Source organism: Camelus dromedarius, chromosome 12, assembly GCF_036321535.1.
Source record: "Camelus dromedarius isolate mCamDro1 chromosome 12, mCamDro1.pat, whole genome shotgun sequence".
NCBI lineage: Eukaryota > Metazoa > Chordata > Mammalia > Artiodactyla > Camelidae > Camelus > Camelus dromedarius.
In genome coordinates, this window is record NC_087447.1 from 15,859,280 (window position 1) to 15,868,555 (window position 9,276).

General features: G+C 44.8%; 1 long non-coding RNA gene across 2 annotated transcripts; it reads right to left on the reverse strand.

Moving 5' to 3' along the window:
* Window positions 1–1,956: 1,956 nt before the first annotated feature.
* LOC105106846 (uncharacterized) lies at window positions 1,957–6,238 on the reverse strand. Of its 2 annotated transcripts, none has more exons than XR_010383348.1 (3): window positions 6,134–6,238; window positions 5,311–5,362; window positions 1,957–3,726 (listed from the first exon to the last, which is right to left on the reverse strand). It is a non-coding gene; the product is annotated as an uncharacterized LOC105106846 (long non-coding RNA). The 2 variants fall into 2 exon arrangements; XR_004139192.2 differs by having other exon boundaries at window positions 5,186–5,362.
* Window positions 6,239–9,276: the final 3,038 nt, after the last annotated feature.

A 9,276-nucleotide genomic window follows, 5' to 3' on the forward strand; every position in this document is an offset into this window, starting at 1 on the left:
GATGTTGTTGGTACCCAGCCCACATCCCTAGGCCTTGCCACTTTGATGTACACTGGTTGACTTCCAACTGCCAGCATTCGCATCTCTGCCTGAGAGCTTTCTCCCAAGCTGCAGAAACCACTCGGTGTGCACCCAGCACGCATCATGGGAGCATCCCTCCATTGCTGACACTCAGAAGTTGGTGCATAAATATCCTAGATTCCTCCCCTGGGTAGGATGGGGGAACGATGGATAATTCTGACACACATACTCTACACCACTTTTCCCAGAGTTCACCAGTGGGATTAAGCTCTGGTCCACACATTATCAGCTAGCTTGATAACACATCCTTTTATTGGTCTTTTTCCCTTTCCAGCTCATTCTCCCCAATTCCCTACCAATGGTTCCTGCACCTCCCAAATAAATTACCTACACTTGAATCCTTGACTCTGGGTCTGGTCTGGGGGAGTCCAAACTAAGAGGGAAAACAAGAACATCTTCCAGTTCCTTTTACCCCGTTCTTTTTCACAGCCACTGATAATCTCATCTGTTGGTCATTCTTTCTCATTGCCTCTACCAGAACAGTAATAGCAGAGTCAAGATAATCAGTGAATCTCAGTCATAGGTGGCAGAGACAAAACAGAGTAGTTTTAATAAACCAGATCACCAACAGATCTCCCTACCTTGTTCCCTGGCCCGGCTAATAATGTTTTCCTTTTCTTTTCCAATCACTAAGTGCATTTGCATTACTTTTGCATTTTCAAAACCAACAAGAAATGGAAAGAACAACATGGGAGCATCTCAGGAGATGTCAAAATGGAAGATGTAAGAAAAAGATGGACCTCTTCTGTCCCCTCCTTCACTGGACAGTTCAGCAAATGCCCTGCGACGTGAAGGCCACAAACTATTAGCAGCAGCAAGTACTGTTTTTTAAGCATTGACTCTAGAAGGAACTAAACTCTCTGATCAAAAGCCAGGAGGCAGGGAGACCTGACTTGCCGTATGCCATACCTCTCGGGGATGCACGATTTTTTGTGCAGTAGCATTTTATATGTCACAAATGATTCAGAATCATCCCCTTCTATTTTCCTGCTGTTGACATGGACTGACTGTGGGATGAGGTGGTTAAAAAACAGAAAAGCAAAAGCTGCACAAAGATCCCTTGATTTGAGCAAAAAATGCTTGTTACAAATGCACCGTTGTCAGCATCCATCAGGCACGATGTGAACACAATCATCCTTTCCAGCAACGAGAAGACAACAGGTGCGCGGTCCCATCGGCGGTGAGGATGCTGGAATCTGGAGCCCCTGGTGTATCAAGGGGTACCGAAGACCTCAGCATCAGCTGGATCTGGGATTCAACTCCAGTTTAACCACTTACTAGCTGGTGACTTTGGGTATGTTATTTAGCCCCTAAGAGCCTTGGTATTCTCAAGAGCTAAGGGGAGAAAATACAGCCACTTCATAGGGTGGCTGAGATAAATAGCGCCAGCGAGAGGCAGAGCAAGCATGCTGTCGATGTTAGCTGCCTTCTCTGGTTAACTATTTGCGCCAAAAGCAAATCTACCCTGACTCAGTGAAGACCTGAGAAAAACCTCCTCAGTGATTCTCAGGAAGAAAGGATGACACCCACAAGAAACCATTCTTCCCAGGGCCTTCTGTGCTTCTTCCAAAGGTCCCCCTGCTGTAGCACGAGCTCTCCTTGAATGTGTGCCTTATGCTTCTGTATCCTCAGCACCGATCACATTGCTTGGCACACAGTAGGGGAGCAAGCTTAGTGTCGTGGAAATGGCACACTTTTGAGTTAGATGGGCCTGAGTTCAAATTCCAGCTCTGCCACATGCCCTTGAGCCACTTCCTTAAACCTCAGAATCCTTATCAGTAAAATGGGTAATAATGTCTAAAGTGTTGTGCATATGAACTGAGGTAACAGATGAACAGCCTGGCACCAGTGCCTGGCCAATTGCAGACACTAGAAAAAAATGTTAGCCTTTATTAATAAACATTTGCTGAATGAACTCATGGATAAAAAGAATTCCATTCAAAGTACACCCCTCCTTGCCAGACACAGTAAAACACGCCATGTCACATTTTCCTTTATGTCCATCAAGACGCAGCCAGTTTTTTTCTCACCGTGGCAAAGGTTTCTTCCATTCTGACTGTGCAGTGGGATTACAGCAAGCTCTGATCTGCTTTTGGGATGTACACCGAACAAAACACACCGCCTGCCCTACCTCCATCCCAACGTACACATAGAAGGATTACAAATGGTTGCAGATAATGCTGGAGTCTCACAGCATCTCCCCGCTGATCGATATTAATTCCACATGGAATTCTCCACTTTACAGCGAAAGACCTGATAGACACCACCTTAACCAAGTCATCCAGGTTATCATCACCAGGGATGAAACATGCTGACAGCAGGGACCCCTGAATGGTGCACTGAGGCGGACACATCACTTCTGTGGTTTTCTTACAGAAACTCCAAAACCCCAGTCTCATCATGAGAAAACATCAGACAAGTCCAAACTGAGGGACAGTCTACAAAATAACTGACCAGAACTCTTCAAAAAAGTGTCAAGGTCATGAAAGACAGGGAAATGATGAGGAATTGGTACAGGTTGGAAAAGATGAAGGAAATGCAGTGTGGGACCCTGGATTGGATCTGAATAAAGTTTGCAGTTCAGCTTTAAAAAAAAAAATGTTGAGGGCAGCCTCACAGGGGAAAAGGGGTGACAATAGGTCCAACCAAGCATTGCGTGGGAGAGAGGAGGCTAATCCCAGGAATTTAGTGACCAACTTGGGGTGAGAATGTTTTATGAAAGGATTAAGGTCTAAGCTCCATTTTTTCTTCATTGTTTTAAACCTGAGCACCAGTGATAGTCACTTTCTCTCTTCCACCCCAGCCCCTCAAGTCCACCTGAGTCAGGGAACACATCTGAGCCACTTCCACATAATTTGCTCCTGATGTTTTCATCAGTTCTCAATATAAATATTAGATGAGAGAATGTGGTAAAGTGCTTTTTGGAGAAAACATATCATTTAGGTGGAATCACCAAATTGGGATGTAGCCTCAGATTCAAGGTTTTCTAAAAAGTAGCCCACCCCCCAGCTCCTCAGGGAGGAGGGAACCCCACATACCCGATTTCAGAGAAGTTTGAGTGTTACAGTTACTCGGGAGTCCAACGAAGGCCTTCACTTTATAGTTGAGGGAAACTGAGGTCCACGGAGGGAAGCTGCTCAGGCTGACCTGACAGGGTGGTTTAACAGAGGCACCGCAGGATACCATGCTGCCTTCTCCAAGCTGCTAGTATTCACAGCAGCCTATTGTCCTGACCAAGAATGAGCCCAGCTTACAAGTATTACATGGCAGCAGACATGTGGGCCTGACCTAGACCTCTGATTCAGACTCTTTGGACAGTGAAGGCTACACGCCTCTAGCAGGGAGGTGTTCTGGAAGATACAGGCACAGAGCAAACATTGAGAGCTGCTCTTCTTCAATCTAGGCCGGGTATGAGTATGTGCATGCAGGTGTAGGCTTGTGCAAGTTTTAGGATTTCTAGGATACATCTGAAGAGCTGCCCTCTATCATTTCCATGTTCCTTCATCGCTCCCCTGTCCTCCCCACCCCTGATGATGTTTCTCTTGCCCTTCTCCATTCTGTGTCCTCGCTGGTCTCATGTCTTAAGGTCCACTCTGTGTGGCATTTGGTCTCCTGATCTCTCCCAGCCTTCTTGTGTCCGGGTACCTGAGATGAGATGGTAACAGCTTGGTGACAACAGAATCCATTCATTCACATATTCTTTCATTCATGCACTGAGGACTATTTGGGGCCCTGGGGATGGAGTAACACACAAGAAAGACATGATCTTTACTTTCATGTAGTTTATATATTGGTAGGAGGAGTTAGGCAATACACAAAGGAAGAAAGATACAAGAAAAGTGCAATCATGAGGAGTGCTGTGATGAAAGGAAATCTGAATGATGTGATGGGAAAATAAAGGACGCTACTTTAGTTTGGGTGGTGAAGGGCAGGCCTATTTGAGCAGGTAACATTTAAGCTTATATCTAAACAAGAGAGATCCAGCTTTGCAAAAATCTGGGGTTCCAGGCAAAGGGAATAATTAGTGCAAGGGCCCTGAGGCAGGTCCAAACTTGGCAGATTGAAGAAAGACAGTGTAGTGGATCACAGTGAGCGGAGAGGTAGAGAATGGTCACAGATGAATCCAGATCATGTAGGGTCTTACAGGGCTAGACAATTAGTGTGGGAAGACAGTGGGTGGTTCTAGACAGAGGAGTTATAGAATCTAATATACGTTACACACAAATACTCAGGCTGTTATGTGGAGAATGGACTAGGGGTGGCACGTGTTGGAGGAAATGAGTCATGAGATTTGTAGCAGGGATACCAGATTAAGAGAGGTTGCAGTGAGGTGCCTGGGTTAGGATGGTAGAAATGTGAACAGTCAGTGGCTTTCAGATATGTTTTGCAGGAAAAGCTGATAGGACTTGTTGATGTGCAGGCTGTGGGGAATGAGAGAAAGAGGGTTTCAAGATTACTCTTGGGTTTTTGCTTTGAGCACACTAATGCATGGTGTTGCCACTGGTCCAAATAAAGAACCCAGGGAGAGGAAGAGGTTTGGAAATGGACAGTTTTATTTTAGACATGTTAAGTTTTAGATATTTAATAATGAATTAACTGAAGCTCCCACCTCATACTTCATATGTATCACCAGATATAGGGCTGTGTGATCCCAGACCTTGCCTTCCTTTTCAATCCTTGTTAAGACGGAATGAAGAGAAAGATAACCGAATAAAATATTCAGTCTTTTGTAAAACAGTTTTATGCTCAGAGCTTTGGTAGTAGAACCACATCCTCCCTGGGCAGGCATAAGTAGCCAATCCATCACCATGTCACACCACGCAATTGTTCAGGGGGCAAACTAATTAAAAATTTAATCTCATGATTTTCATCTTAATCTCTTTTTCCCATTAGCTTTGATCAATGCCCACAAATACAATTTAGCAGAACTTTTCATTTAGATAAATGACCGAGTGGGGTTCCTAATTAGTCTGTTTGTTATGAACCAATAACTCAAATTATATGCTAATTACTAAAAATCACACACTAATTTTTAAAGCACTTTATTGGCACAAAAGCTATGTTCCTGCTATCAAATGAAATGTCCTTTCTATGTTACACTCACCAATTGCTCAAACCTATTTCTTTTGCCTTTTTGAAGTCAAGTCTCCATGTACTGTGTATGTGAACAGTGTGCTTGAGAAATGTCTGCTCACCCGTACCCCACACAAACAATAGTGAAAGTTGTACCAATAAGGAGATTCCATGAACTTCTCAGCTACTTGGGAGCTTCCGCTGCACCCTGACAAAAAACAAACAATCAGACCAGGAACCACATAAAACAATTAAGCAAAACTGAATGTGGGGATGTGATGAGTGGTTGAGGAAGGGTAACTTTTGCAGCCTGTTCCAGTGCCAAGGTTACAGCTGAGGACAATCACGGCTCTCCTCACTAAGACTGTAAGTTAGGGGCTATACATTTGGTGACCATCTTTCTTGTCATCTATAGCAAAATATCTACTGCTTTCAAGTACCATGGCACTTCTTAAGATGCCAAAATCCTAACGTTCCTTTAAGTAAGAGATGTTCATTTTAAAAATAGAAGTCAATGGCTCTGGTCTCCTGCAGTCCTTTCAGCCCCCTTTACAGTGCTTTCTCCTCTTGGGTTTTCACTGTCATGTCAGTGAAGGATAAGAAGCTTGAAGAATGGTGCCTGGCATCAATGAAAACCAATACAGACTCTTCTTGCTGGACATGACCCCAGAAACAGGAGGAAAAGTTACCAGCAATGTGAGTGGTGGCTGGGCCCATTTCCTGAATAAATCTTAAAGGAGAAGAAAATGGTTTTCAAGCTGCGGAGGCCTGGGTACACACATATTTTATGGAGATAAGTCCTAGCTACTAAGCATCATGTCTCCGCCTGCAGACTGCATCTGCCACTTTCAGCAGCCCGATAATAACCGGTTCTGGGGTCGGTTTTCAACTTCAACTTTCTTGACCTGCCTCCGGGCCACCTCCCCCGCCTCCGTCCCCCGCAAAGCCGCGTCCTCTCTTCCCTCCGCCCTCCTCTTACCGACAAGCCGCGGGTCGCCCGGTCAAGCTGAGCGGAGCGGAGGCAAGAAGAGAAGGGGAAAGTAGCAGACGCTCCTTACACTGTTAGCTTCCAAGAGGCTCCTGGGCAACCGGAGAGGAAGTGGTGCAGGCTCAGCCCCGGAAACGGAAGTAGGCAAGTGGGGCCAGGTCGCCGCCATGTTGTGTGTGGCGGAGGGGATGGCGGCTCCGAGGCCCTGAGCTCCTGCTGCGGTGCACAGAGGGTGAACGCTCCCTCTGACTGTCATTCTCTCGTTCTGTCGTTCTCACTGACACCTCACGGGGAGCAAGGTCCTGTGCTGTGCTTCAGAACCCGGTGAACAGGACCCACGGGCGTTTTCCCTCCTGACAGTACGACCTCTTAAGACAGATACGGAAGGACTCACCACGCGGTGCCTGTGGAAGGTTTGAAGCATGAGGCCCACGGACCACATGGGCCCTGTGATACGGAGCATCTTTAGAGGCTCTATGGACTTTGGTTACTTGGTCTGGGGCCTTGGCATTGTGAATAGAGGGAAGGATGTTTGGAGAGGTAGTTGGGAAGTAGGCAGTGGTGTGTTGGTTGTGTGGAATGTGAAGAATTGAGTGACTTCCAGGCTTCTGGGTTGATAGCTGGGTGAGTATTAGAGTTCCACATACTGGAAGGGGTCACAGGAGATGAAGCAGATTTGTGGAAATAGTATGAGTTTAGACAGGGTGAGCCTGTGGGACCCTCTAGAGCAGAAGTTAGCAGCCATGGAATGCACCTGTTTGGATCTCCTAGACAAGACACCTGAGCTGGAAGTCTCTGTTTTAGATTCATGCACGGGGATAGGAATGGAGCAGGAGCATGGAAGAGATTGCCTGGTGGAGAGAATACTATTTGGGAACGAGGCGCAGTGCTACCCCCAAGAGCTTCTCTACTTAAAGAAGAGGAGAAGGATCAGGTAGCCTTAGGACCAAAACCAGGAGACTATGACATTGCAGAAGATAAGAGAAGAGCGCTTCAAAGAAGTGTAGTAAAGTGGGTCAGTTTTCTTGGGAAATTAGTGAGTTGACTGAGACATGCTATGATTGAACAGTCATTGCCATTACCTAGGGCAGGTTCATTGGACTGCAGGGAGGAGGCCAGTTTGGACTGAATTGAGGAGTAGTGAGGGTGGTGGTGAGAAAACAGACGAACGAGCATAGACAGGCCTTCCAAGGAGTTGTTCATGAAGAAGTGAGAAGGAAACTGGAAGGAGGATGTTAATTTTTTTTTTCCTATTTTTAAGATTGGAGAGACATAAGCTTGTTTAAATATTGATGATTGTGAAATAAAATTCATATTTTAAGGCAAGATAATAAAAATTTAAATGAATTTTTTTCTGCCCATTTGGGTCTCCTTCCTTGCTGCTAGTGTTCTTTGTGCATCTGCATTATGCATTAACCAGACCTCCCCAATGGCAGAAATTCTTGCTCAGCCATAAAGAAATTGTTTTCTTCTTCCAGGGCCAGCTGTGAAACTCATTAGACGATAACACTACTTACTTATGACCTTATTAATGTCACTAGGTATATTACTTGTATTCTGCCTATTTCACAAGATTATTGTTTCGTACATTACCAAAGATGTGACTGAACCTCTGATAAAAATAATAACTAGGCAACTTGAAGCAATTGGCCAAATATATAATCCTATAAGGTCAATGATTATAATGTATAACTCCAGATATGGGATGAGACGACAAGAGGGAATAATTTCCTGGACCATGACAGACTGGTAGGACAGGTGGTCTAGAGACTTTGGCTACTGTTAATGGGGCCAAGTCCAGTAATAGCACATTGAGTGACCTATCAACAAAATCCTTTCCTGACCTGGGAATGAGCATTCCTAGTGCCAGGGGACAAATTGGTCATGAAGTGCCTCCCAAACCTTGGTCAAAATTAAGACCAAGAGGGAGGGACTTGTAAAATAAAGAATGTTGCCCACTACCCAGTTCTACAAGAATCAAGTCATTGACCACTACAGTTGCTGACCTGTAATACACCGTGAAAGGAATTCAGGGCAAAGATCAGGATGAGGCATTATGTGCTCAGGGAAAACTGGCAGAACTGGCCCTAGATAGTTAAATATTTTCAGGAGAAAATTTTGTGAACACAGTTTCTTGCATCTTCCCATACTTAGAAAAGGACTAAAACCAATTAACTATGGTATCTTTTCCTCGCAAATAGCAACAACCTTCTACCAAGATGTGTGCTGGATTGCATGTCCCCTCTCACCAAATCACGTATATACTGGGCTCCCCACTTACTTCTTTGAGCATTCCTCAGAGCTTTCTGAAAGACTCCCAAGCTGTAATCCTCAGGTTGGCTCAAATAAATGTTTCCATTTCTTTCTTAGGTTGACTATTGATTAATTTTTCATCGACAATGAGAAGGACTTTTGGTGTTGATTATTCCATGACCAAACTGACCCATTCCCATGAAGAATGAAGAAGAAATTTCTTAATAAGGCAGGAGAACAGGAGAAGGAGTTATGCATAGCACAAGTGAGGAGCTGATCCCAGGTAGTAACCCTGAGAAAGGAAGATGGAAAGGGGCAGGCCCAGGTAGATTTGTAGGATCTGTGCTGTTGAACAGGTTGTGCATTTCACAAATCAGAGGGTACTGTTGACTATAGGGTCATCCTAATTTTGAATGGTAACTGACTATTAAGGAAAGAGTACTTTCTAATTTACACAAAGTGGTCATGGCAGCCATAAGTAGTGGAGGCTTGGTGCTGAAAATAGAGGTGCTTCTGGTCTCATGGTGTGTATTCTACCTGGGAAAAGGTTAGATCATTGAAGGAAGACAGTGGAGTCTCTGAGAGGCTTGGGGACAGTGGAAGTGTGTGTAGTTGTTGGATTTGGGGGAAGGTGGAGAAGAACAAGCAGATTTTAGTCATGTAGATCCCAGACAAGTGAGATCTGTATGGACAGTGGAGAAAATCACCAATGTTCACATTATCTCATTTTCTCAGGGCATTTCTAGCAAACAGAGGTAGCTTTCTGCCACTAGTGTAATGTCTTGACAGGCAACTTGGGAAGGTCTAAACCTTGCTAATCGTCTTGTCTCCTACTGCAAGCTTGTTTTCCATTTCTTTTGAAGGACACTGGGATGCTGCCC